The sequence below is a fragment of the Mya arenaria genome, chromosome 13 (genome assembly GCF_026914265.1).
Source record: "Mya arenaria isolate MELC-2E11 chromosome 13, ASM2691426v1".
Taxonomy (NCBI): Eukaryota; Metazoa; Mollusca; class Bivalvia; order Myida; family Myidae; genus Mya; species Mya arenaria.
The window spans coordinates 59076253-59089156 of record NC_069134.1 but is presented as its reverse complement, the minus strand read 5'-3'; positions in this window follow the sequence as shown (position 1 = coordinate 59089156).

The window sequence follows — 12904 nt, the reverse complement described above, 5'->3', positions numbered from 1 at the left end:
GATGTTTTGATGGGAGAATCAGATTCAAACTCAAAACAATGATCTTGATTACAAATATTGAATAAATACTCATCATTTAGTTGCTGAGTTTGCTCCTGTGGGCTTGACATCACGGTTGGCTGACTGGTTAAATCTGGATAGCCACTCGCACTCGCGCCGGAAGTGACTCCGCTTTCCACATGCGAAGCAGATGACTTTATCTGGCGTTCTAGAATAAGGTTGCTGGGGTTGATACTGGTCCTGATAGGGACTGTAGGTCCGAAAAAGATCCCGCATGCCAGTAGCCATGGGCTGTGATGGGAAGATGGGCCCCGCACCGGAAGAACGTCCCGGGTATCCAAAGGTTGCTGCTGGTGCTGGCCTTCAGTTCAATACTGATATTTCAAACTTGTTACACTTTATCGTGGATTCTGACAGCCTTGATTCAAATAAAGAAAAAGCTAAAGAAGCGCTAAGGAAAATTAAACATAGAAACAAACTTATTCATTTGGCGGACAATTCCCCTGGGGGCTGGGCCACAGTCAAAGAATATGAAACCCCAGAATTGGGCTCTGATAGCGATGACGAGCGTAAAATCAAAAGGGCTGAAGCCAAGGCTGTCAGAAAACTTACAAAGGGTAATCCTACAAATGCTGATTCTCTTTCTTTTTTCCCTGATCGAGTAACCAGACCTATACCTAATAGTACTTTAATAATCCTATACCGCAATAATAATAATAAATAAATTCAACAATACATCAGTCATATTGTGGGTCAGTTAATAACCTTTCCAGGGCAGCCAGGTCTTAGTTTAGAATACACTGTTCAATATAAATAGGTGTTATAAAATTAGCCCTATTGGAATTGGAATAATCGAGGGCTTAGGGAAAGACAGACAGGAATTATTTCTATTGTTTTATGGAGTAATGACCGTCTCGCTGAGATCTAATGTGGTAGTTCCATTGACAACGGTTAAAAAATACAAGAAATCCTTAAATAATGATCAGATGATTACATGAATTGTTTGAAAATCATAAAACAGTCAACTTAATGAAATGATGATATAAATATTTTGTAAATATTGTGTCAATTTTTCCAGTTACGTCGAACAGTAGATGAACTCAACAATGCAGTAGAGGCAAAGGAGGAATTAATGCAGCGCTGTCATGAGCTCGACCTACAGGTACACACCCATGGGAAGATTGTTCAGAAAATTGTTAAAGTTAACAGGGTTGTTAACATCATTGTTGTTAACTCTTAAATCTTTGCTTCTCTGAAACTACATGAGCTACAGGTACACACATTGGGAAGGTTGTTCAGAAATTTGTTAACAATTTAACAATGTTGTTAACATCATTGTTGTTAACTCTTAAATCTTTGCTACTCTAATACGCTGGTAATCTGTTGTATGTTAAACAAAATTTGAGACAAACCTTTTAAACTGTACTTGTGTATAGTTAAATATATAAGCACATCATCAGATAGTTCATGTTTAAAAGTTAACAACGATGATGTTGATCACTTAATTAACTTGAACAAAGTTTGAAGCAATGTTTTATGGATTAAATATTTCATATAATATGTTTACTGGCTTAACATGTTATGTCATAATGGTTTGGTATAATCAATTACTTCTTGAAAGCAAGAAGGTTCTAATGGCAGATAGAACTGTCTCGCTCTCATCTCTCGCATTGAGCTGCATGTTCATATATTTCACACCATTATCCTGCCACAACGTTTTGGAATCAATACCATCTTTGTAACGAAAACTGATGATTTTCAGTGGTCTATTTTTGTGCTTCTTGCTGAACATGGCATCTGTATATGGTTTACTTTATCTGGTGTCATCATCGGTTTTCAATCATTAACAATTTAACAGCTTCAGGTTGAGTCATTTAACTTGGTATGCACTTGATTCATTGTCATAAGACGCCCCTTATGGATTTTGGGGTTTAAAGGTCAATGTCATGGTAAAAAATTATGGGTGCTCCTGAAAGACACCCGATTCACACAATTCTAGTTTATGTAGAAATTAAAACAATATTTTCACATCCATTCTTTTTCTCTTCTCAGGTTACAGTGTTACAAGAAGAAAAACAAAACCTTGCCATCGAAAACGATAGACTCGCAGAAAGGCTAAACATAGCAGAAAATTTGGATGACCCTACGTAGGTTACACACCACTAAATTCTCTAAAAAAAAATCAATATGGCGTAATTGTATATTGGTTTTACCTAGTTTCATTGTGCTTGTAAAATTCCCTTGGTTAAAAGTGTATGATATATAAATTCCCAAATCACACACAATCTCTTTCATATTAGTTCACATTTTAAGCTCGACTATTCGAAGAATAGGTGGGCTATACTACTCGCCCCAGCGTCGGCGTCTGCGTCTGGTTAAAGTTTTAGGGCAAGTTGGGAATAAGTCCAATACCCTACATTCAATTGACTTAATACTTCACGCAGTTGTTCAGGGCCATCGCATGCTGAGGTTAGATAACTCCATATTATTCTTTACACAGATTATGGCCCCTGATTGACTATGGAACTTAGGTTTAAGTTTTAGGGCAGGTTGGGATATTTATTAATAACTTCTATACCCTTTGTCCAATTGACTTAATATTACCGTTTATACAAGTTATGGCCCCTGATTGACTTAGGTTAAAGTTTTAGGGCAGGTTAAAGTTTTAGGGCAAGTTGAGATTTTCACTTAAAAGTCCAATACCATTCATTCAATTGACTTAATACTTCACACAGTTGTTCAGAGCCATCACATAATGAGGTTAGATAACTCCATATTATCTTTTATACAAACTATGGCCCCTGATTGACTATGGAACTTAGGTTAAAGTTTTAGGGCAGGTTGGGTTATTTATTAATTACTTCTATACCCTTCATTCAATTGACTTAATACTTCACACAATTGTTCAGGACCGTTACCCAATGAGGTTACATAACTCCATATCCTTAATACAAGTTATGGCCCCTGATTGACTTAGGTTAAAGTTTTAGGCAAGTAAAAGTTAAGGGCAAGTTGGGATTTTAATAAAAAAAACTAGTCGAGCGCGCTGTCTTATGACGGCTCTTGTTATTATATATGCTCTAAGAGGATTTAAAACTAGTTTATTATACCCCCACAAACGAAGTTTGAGGGGGTATATAGGAGTGAGCTTGTCGGTCTGTCTGTCGGTCGGTCGGTCTGTCGGTTTTCATGGCTTCCGGACGATAACTCATGAAAGGCTTGACAGATTTGAAATTTTTTTGGTACACAGGTGTAACATCAGAAGATACAGGTCAAGTTCGATAGATCCTTCAAAAACTAAATGAGCAAATATTTACCTTAAAAGTAATTGACACTTGAAAAGATGAACAAACAAAACAAATCCAGCATGCTTCATTTGAACCAGATGCCAGTGGAATACCTCAGAAATTAATTATGGCATAATTACCACAGTAGTTCTTACTACAAATATTGACCTGTCAGATGGACTTGTTAACAGGAACAGTCCCGGGATTTATTCCCAGGTGGATAAGGATGCATTCAAGCCCAAATATGTACTTGTAAAATTTGATGATGATCGTGTTGGAAGAAAAGCTCGTGAATGCTCTAGATGTCTTATTCCAGAAGAGATCAGCTAGAGCATCAGCTAGTTTTTCTTGTCAGCAGTGTAACTCAACAGATTTAAATAAAACAATACATGCATGATAAAAGAAGATGCAGTGTGCAGTAACCTTGGAGTTATGGCCTCTTTTCAAAGGAATGGTTTGCCATTCCTGTGTCCAGGCGGCATTTGGGGGTATTCGTCACTCCTGTGACAGCTCTAGTTGTAGTTTTTCAGAAATGTGTCCAAGCCCTGTGCTCACTGGCATTTTATTTGGAATTGAAAGCAAGCTAAAACAGTGAAATATCATTTGTTTATCACTGATAATCTCTATCTCTATAAAGTACAGGGAAGCATATAATAAAAAATATTAAAAAGATGTTTTTAATTAGTTTTTAACTTTGTCAGATATTTTAAATTGACAATTTGTTGCCACTGCTTGGCTATGATGGCTTAAGGTGGCTGGTTTTTGCATTCAAGTTTCATTTCTATTTTCTGAAAAATTGTATACATTTATGGGTTTAAGTATTTACCTTTTGTTTATTTATTTGAAAAAAGCCAGAATATTTAATTGGGTTTTGGTTGTTTTATATGTTGTATTTTCAATAACTAGCATGCAGTATAGGTTAATAGAATTGTTATTTTTTCTCACAATAGTTATTGAATGGTTAAGCTCCGCCTACAAGTTACCATTCCGATATGGAAGTTATATCATATATGAAACAAATTAGCACTCTCAAATATGGTACAATTGCAAGTGTTAGCATCGCGTTAATAATGTTTTTAAATATAAATTAAACTGTAGATAACTTAAAAAAATACATATGACCTTTAATAGAGGTCATGCTGTGGATGTTCCTGTGCTATTTTTAGTCACATCAATCTATGACGTCATATTTCCCCACTTAAGTAATTTTTGCTATAAGACCTGTTGAGTATTCGACTTTTCTGTTGTTGTTTTTTCAGTTGAAATCTATTGATTAGTTCTTTTTCTCACTCACTTGTCAGCTTAAAGCTGATTGGTTTATAATTGACCTCTTCTGGCTTAGAGCAGAGAAACTAATATAACAGATTGAAAGGCTGATTTTAATAAAAGCATGGGCATGATTTTGTGTGAAACGAGTATGTTACTTACTGAATTTAATGCCCCAGTCACACTGAGAGATAGAACAACTAACAACTAGTTACGACCCACTGCTACTGGAAATCCCAAGGAATTTTAGTACATCCCCAGTGGTCTTGGATAGTCGCACGACCATTTTAGGTTGAGGGAAGGTTTTCCAGCGATTGTCCAGCTACAAGTCTTATTTTGTCGTCGTTAATCTAGAACCCCTGTCTTTGAACTAGTCATGTGACAGTGTTTATTTATTCTTCTGATTGCACAAAGATGTTTAAAATCGTAAAAGCTATTAAAGACCTATCCTGTGAGAACTGATGACCGTTCCTCATTACAGCTGTAATTATCACCTCAAAATGGGTCGGGAAAGGCCATTCAAAGTATTTTAAAATTTTGGCCTTACAATAAAATAATAAATTATGTAAGTTCATTAATCACATATTTCTATATTGCTTATTTAACATCATTATATTATATAGCTGTCAGATTGCAACATTGATAATAAGCTACTAATGACCAAAATAGAGTCTAGAGATGTATCTAAGGCTTAAAAAAGATATGTTTGTTTCAGGTTACCAATAGTCTTGATTAAAATGGTACAACAATTTTTGCAAAGGGATTTGTAGTTTATTAACCAAATAGGATGTTAATTTGATCAGAAATTAGGCCGTAAAAAAGGACGTAACCAGAAACAAACCTATTTTTTCTAAGGCCTGAAAGGATTTTAGTCAATGCATACATTCAAAAGTGCATATAATTTTCGGAACTGTTATAGATGAAGGATATAGCTATTAGGAACTCTTACATTATAATTGATTGCGATAGTGAGCTAGTTCTTAAAAACACAAGACGTTGAAGGTGTTCCCTCTTTGAAAGCAATGATGGCGCACAATTTTCTTTTTCCAGTAAATGCATTATTAAAAGCTGTTTGTGCCGTGTATTTGCATTTTGTTGCTAGTGGATTGTTAACTGCATTGATTTCATTTTCAAAATGATTGTATATTTATAGATGATTACTGCCAATTGAACAGCGACGAGCAGAAATAAGACTTGTAATTAATAAATGAAATTGTAAATTTTTGGCATTATGTCAAATAATAATGATTTTTACATGCTTTCAAAGATTTCTGCATATCTTATGTCTCCAGGGAACAATAAATAAATGATTTTATATAAAAGAATTTTTTAACTGGCACAAGTTTAAAAGTTGATGGCATTTTTTGTTATTTTTATCATTTATTTTTTGTACCTTAAATGACACTCCAGTTTACTTAAAATATGAAGTGTGGAGAGCCCTCAAAAGGAGGGCTTTTAAAAAGCCAGTTTTGCTTCTGAAGCTTCACCCCGTTTGACCCCAAAAAGCACCCCCCAAAAAGCACCCCCCCCCCCCCCAAAAAAAAAAAACAACACATCACTGAAATTGTTTCAGCCCTTCAGCTACCAGGTCTATCACATTCCTGATTATGAATGTTTCCTTAACAGGTCAACATATCCACCATTTTTGTTAAAAGTTCCGGTGGCTGTGTGGACTAGGTGGCTGTGTGGACTAGCCGGCTGTTCTCTACTGTTTTCTTGGTTTTACCAGCGTGGTTTCGAACCCCACTAAAACCAAAATTCTGTTTTAAGCACTGTATTTTTTTCTGCAATTTTGATATCATAAAATAATGATAAAATTTATTAAGTGTTTTCAGATGCAATACAGGGAAAACTAATTTTTGGTCCAAAAACATAAGCGATTCACTTTAAAGGACTAAATCTAGAAAACTTGGTATATGCCTTCATATGAATAGTTATGGCGATGACACCTGATGTGAAGTTCTAAATCTTAAGCAATGCAGTTTATCAACTGAATACCTGGAATCATTGACCTTAGATTGGATTTTGGATTCAAAAGTGAAGTTATGTTAAGTTTGATTCAGTTGAAACTACAGCCATCACTGAAGGTGATTAATACCCCCGAACGCAGCCTCTCATTATGATTTATCATTGTATGAGGTTTTATGAAATTCCATCTAGTAGTTTTCAAGTTACTGTCCGGACAAAAGTTTTACAAAAAAAAAAAACACAGAAAAAGGCAATAACTCTGTAATTTGCTAAAATAGTGTAATGATTCATGTACACTGAACTCCTTCTCATTGTGCTGTACCATTGTATAAAGTTTTATTACATTCTATCCGGTAGTTTTCAAGTTATGCTCCGGACAAGAAAAAAGTAACAAAGGGCTTTAACTCTGTAATTAACTGAAACAGAGTTATGGTTCTTGTGCACTGCACTTCCTCTCATTGTGCTTTACCATTGTATTAAGTGTTTATAAATTCCATCTAGTAGTTTGCAAGTTAATATCTGGAAAAATATTGGACAGCAAAAAAATCAAATAAAGAGCAGTAACTCAGTAATTAGCTAAAGTAGAGTTATGGTTCTTGAACACTGCACTTCCTCTCATTGTGCTTAACCATTGTATGAAGTTCCAATGAATCCCATCAAGTACTTTTTAAGTTATACTCCGGACAAAAAAATGTAACAAAGGGTAATAACTCAGTGATAAGCAAGAATAGAGTTATGGTTATTGTACACTGCACATTCCTCTCATTATGCTCTACCATTGTATGAAGTTTAATCCAATTCCATCCATTAGTTTTTAAGTTATGCTCCGGACAAGGTAAATTGCAACGGACCGACCGACAAACCGACCGACCGACCACAGGGTGACTCCAATATACCCCCTTCAAACTTCGTTTGTCGGGGGTATAAAAACTATGAAATTGAAATAATGTTGATTGATTTTGAATTCTACAGATAATACACAGGATTTATGTAAGAAATATGGTTAGAATTAGGAAAGACTTGAAAGAAAGTCTTAACTGGTTGTGTAAAGAAACAGATAACTTTTAATTTAGTGAAAATACATAAAAATGGAATTACATGTAGAGAACAAGTCAGAAAAACATTGGATTAAGAAAGAGATCTACAAAAATAGGTTGGATTATGTGAAGAAAACTACTAGATCAACAATTGGATTCACCTGAGATATTACAAGAACATCAAATTAAGAAGATGATCTACAAAAATAGATTATATTATATGAAGAAACTACTAGATCAACAAAATTGGATTCACCTGAGGAATTACAAGAAACTATATGATGAAAGTCTTTTAACGGTGCTTTAAAAAAAATGTTCATCGGAAATGGGCCAAAATTAAAGAGAATATTGAAATTATATGAAAGAATTGTGTGGATTTTTGGTGACATGATTGAGTCTGTGACAAAAAACACTTCCATTGTAGGTAGTTTTCCATGCTTGGTGAAATTGAGAAATAGTTTTTCATACAAGTATGGTTACTTATCTGCATGGAAATATCAACATAAAGTGGAACTAATGTGAATTGTGTCACAAATTAATTCTTCTGAATGTATACAGTAACTATTATACACTTCTGTTTGCAAATCACGTTAGCATACACAGATCAAGGATCTGAAGCATTGATTGATCTTGGCATTTGTTCAGGCTTAAACCACCAAGTGAATTTCCTTTCAAGTCTTACAGCTATGGCCTATCATTCAACTTCATACATCGAAAAAACACTAACTTTTGCTAACACCATCAGCAATTTGACCTGTTGTTTAGCTAATTACAGAACTTTCTCTTGAAAAAGCGGGCTCCTTACCACACAAACCATCCATGTACAGTTTGCATTGATCTCCCTTCGACCAGCCTATTGGATTGTAGTTTTAAAGTATGCTTGCACAACTGCATCGTTACAAAAGGATATCTTTGAAGAGGTGATAATGACTACCTGGTGTATCTTTGAGAGGTGACCATGACTACCTGGGGTATCTATGAAGAGGTGACCATGACTACCTGGGGTATCTATGAAGAGGTGACCATGACTACCTGGGGTATCTATGAAGAGGTGACAATGACTACCTGGGGTATCTTTGAGAGGTGACCATGACTACCTGGGGTATCTATGAAGAGGTGACAATGACTACCTGGAGTATCTATGAAGAGTTGATCATGACTACCTGGGGTATAATCTATGAAGAGGTGACCATGACTACCTGGGGTATAATCTATGAAGAGGTGACCATGACTACCTGGGGTATCTTTTAGAGGTGATCATGACTACCTGGGGTATCTATGAAGAGGTGACCATGACAACCTGGGGTATCTTTGAGAGGTGATCATGACTACCTGGGATATCTTTGAGGGGTGATCATGACTACCTTGGATATCTTTGAGAGGTGACCATGACTACCAGGGGTATCTTTGAGAGGTAATCATGACAACCTGGGGTTTCTTTGAAGAGTTGATCATGACTAGCTGGGATATCTTTGATAGGTGATCATGACTACCTGGGGTATCTATGAAGAGTTGATCATGCTACCTGGGGTTTCTATGAAGAGGTGATAATGACTACCTGGGGTATCTTTGAGAGGTGATCATGACTACCTGGGGTATCTATAAAGTGGTGACCATGACTACCTGGGGTATCTTTGAGAGGTGATCATGACTACCTGGGATATTTTTGAGAGGTGATCAGGACAACCTGGAATATCTTTGAGAGGTGACCATGACTACCTGGGGTATCTTTGAGAGGTGATCATGACTACCTGGGGTATGTTTGAGAGGTGATCATGACTAGCTGGGATATATTTGAGAGGTGACCATGATTACCTGGGTTTTTTATGAAGAGTTGATCATGACTATCTCGAGTTTCTATGAAGAGGTGATCATAACTTCCTGGGGTTTCATTGAAGAGGTGATAATGACTACCTGGGGTATCTTTGAGAGGTGATCATGACTACCTGGGGTATCTATGAAGAGGTGACCATGACAACCTGGGGTATCTTTGAGAGGTGACCATGACTACCTGGGATATCTTTGAGAGGTGATCAGGACAACCTGGGGTATCTTTGAGAGGTGATCATGACAACCTGGGGTATCTTTGAGAGGTGATCATGACAACCTGGGGTATCTTTGAGAGGTGATCAGGACAACCTGGGGTATCTTTGAGAGGTGACCATGACAACCTGGTGTATCTTTGAGAGGTGACCATGACTACCTGGGATATCTTTGAGAGGTGACCATGACTACCTGGGATATCTTTGAGAGGTGATCATGACTATCTGGGGTATCTTTGAGAGGTGATCATGACTACCTGGGATATCTTTGAAAGGTGATCAGGATAACCTGGGATATCTTTGAAGATTATAGGGTGTAGTGTGATGGTCCTGAACAACTGTGTAACAGTTATTTGAGTTTTAAGTGAATATGCCAACTTGCCCCAAACCTTGAACTGGACACCAACAGCCTCCTTATTCTTCAAATGGTCAAGCTTGTCAACATGGTTTAAATTTTACATGTTCATAAAAAACATGTTTTTTTTTGGAAATTAAGAAAACAAATACACACTACAGCAAAAAAGTGTAGGTCCAGCAGAAAAAAATAGTGATCAGTCAGGTTTGTGGAAACATAAAAATAAACATATCGCCTTAGCTGTACACTGGGCTTTTTTAAAATTCATTCAAATATGACTGCATTTTAACCTTTTATTGTTCTCTTAACTAATTAAGACAATTATCTGTCAGTAAATGCAAAGATCTTACATAAATTTATTAAAATGATTTGGTTAAAAAACAATGACTGTAATATGGACTTTTGACCATAAAGAATGTTTTACTATTAATAGCATTATCAGTGATTTTAAATACAAGCAGGAATTGATATAAGAGGGGGTGAATAAGGGCACAAGCTTTTGACACATGCCTCTCCCTCAGATATGAAAATTATACAGTTTTAAATGTTTGCAGTGAGGCTTAGGGTGATTTTAAACAATTCATGTGCATGGTGCATATTTAGCCTATTTTATAACCTTTTTACAATATTGACATAATAAGGAAGTTGAATAAATTACACAGATTTAATAACATGTAAATGCAATTTTTTTTATATAATTATACAAAAACATTGGCTCTGAAACATAACATATCAAATAGTCTTTGTTTGAAGCTGCTCTCTCACAGCCGGATCTACTGATTTGACATCTTTATTGTCTTGAAATGAGGTATATTTGCTAGATATCTAGAAAACAGTGATATAATATATGACTGCTGTCAAAAGATCAGATAGTTTTTCCAATAAGATGGGTGAATGCAAAAACGTTCTAAGTGACATTAAGTAAAGAAGCAGATAGAACCTTTTTGCTTTCACCCCCTTGAATTGATAATCAATGTTTGATGGCTACAAAAGTTACTTATAGACGCTTTAATAAAATTAAATTTTTCAACAGTTTTTCACACAATTGAGATCTGTTCTATTGTTTAATCTTAAATGAAGGATGCTTTTGAGACAAAACATGCAAAATAATGAAATAAGATAAGATCAACAATGACCCTAATTTGTGATGGTCAAGTTTCTGACACAAAGCATAGTAGTATTTACAGTTACATGCACAAATAATGATTTGCAATGCTAATAAGTTCTTGCTGAATTTCAGCAGGACCCTGTTACATATGTGTTGGACTGATATATCAATCACTAAATATCAATGGTATAAGGTCAATGAATTAAAGAGTCATCGTGCAGAATAACCACTGTTTGCCATGACCATCACCTTTGACCAACACACTTCAAAAACAATACTGGTCATGTTCTGGTCAAAGATAACCTACCATTAATCTTTCATGGTCTGAGGTCAACCTACAAAATGTATTTTCAAGTTATTTACAAAAACAAAATGTGTCTGTTTGCAAACATATGCTAGTGCATATGCCCATTGTTTTTACAATAGTGGCAAAATACATATAAAATACATTTAAGGTCAATAAATCAATAACACAAAGCAGCCCAGTTTTTTTACATAACAGATTCTCTGCAAGCCAAGCTAACGTAATTCCATCCAAGACATGCAAACTGTCGACAGCTGGTTGAAGAGATTTTCCGAATGAACAATCCTGGGGATTCATTCACTTCCTTCTGTCAGAGTAGAGACGTTTCAATCTGACAGCCTGCAATTTAAATGTACTCATTTGAAAACTGTTCATATTCACAATGACTTTTTAAAAAAATATTCCATTAAGTGATGTTACATCAAATGTTGCCCATATACAATTAAATGATCAAACAGACTATCATTAAACAGTAATTTTACAGGTATGAAGCTATGGCGTTTACAGCATTTAAAAAACAACAACACATTTATGAAACAAATGATATAATTTACTTTGTCTGTATATAATTATTTATAAACTAATATGTTTTAAACAGGTTATTATTTTTAGTTTTAAATACAGAAATGTTGATGCTGAGGTCTTGGAAAGTTAATTCTGACACAAGAAAGAGGTGCAAAATGTATGCATCCATAGGCAGATGTCATTCTGTTGATGTTGTCATGTGTTGATCCAAGCAGCAATATATCTGCCATCGCTGTGGAAGGCTCTGGATGAAGGACGGCAAAGGTCCATGACCAGCTCCTAATAGCAAATTAAATTATAATTAATAGTATGATATAATTTAACTCTACATAATAATGCACCAGTCAATTGTAACCACGCCCCCCCCCCCCCAGGCCCGTGGGTATACCGGGGATAGCCGGGGAAATGGGCCATGTTTTAACCTTCCAGGTGGTCCCGCAGTCCCGAGTGACTGCGGTGGGTTTGTCTTCCCGCCAAATATAGCGGGTAATAGGCCTTACCTAGAGTCCCTTGGGTGCTGGGGCATTTGGCGGGGGTTTCACGAGCAGTTTGTCCCTGCAGGGTGAGGACTTTGTCCGAGCTTGGCTGGACCGAAAGTCAAAGTCCCCGCTACATTGTATTCCCCGGACCCGGGGGGGAGGGGGCGGGGCGTGGTTACAATTGACTGGTGCATAATCAACACACATATTATATCTGCCAACTTTCAAGAACCAGTTGACCAAACAGCATATGAGATGACTAGGGTACGAACTGACTACATGTATGTCTTAGGTAAGAGTAGTTCTACTCATAAAACGTCACACATTGATTTCTATCATTTTTTTTATTTTCTATAATGTGTTCCGTGTGCAAACAGAAAATGTCAATAAGAAATATGCATCGAAAAGGCTTTTAAAGCTTGTAAAATTACCTTTGACTACAGGATATATCCCTGTACATTAGTGACTTTTAGACATAATTTACATAGCTAGAAAGGTAGGAATTTAAAACCAAAAACATTTTCTGAAAGCTG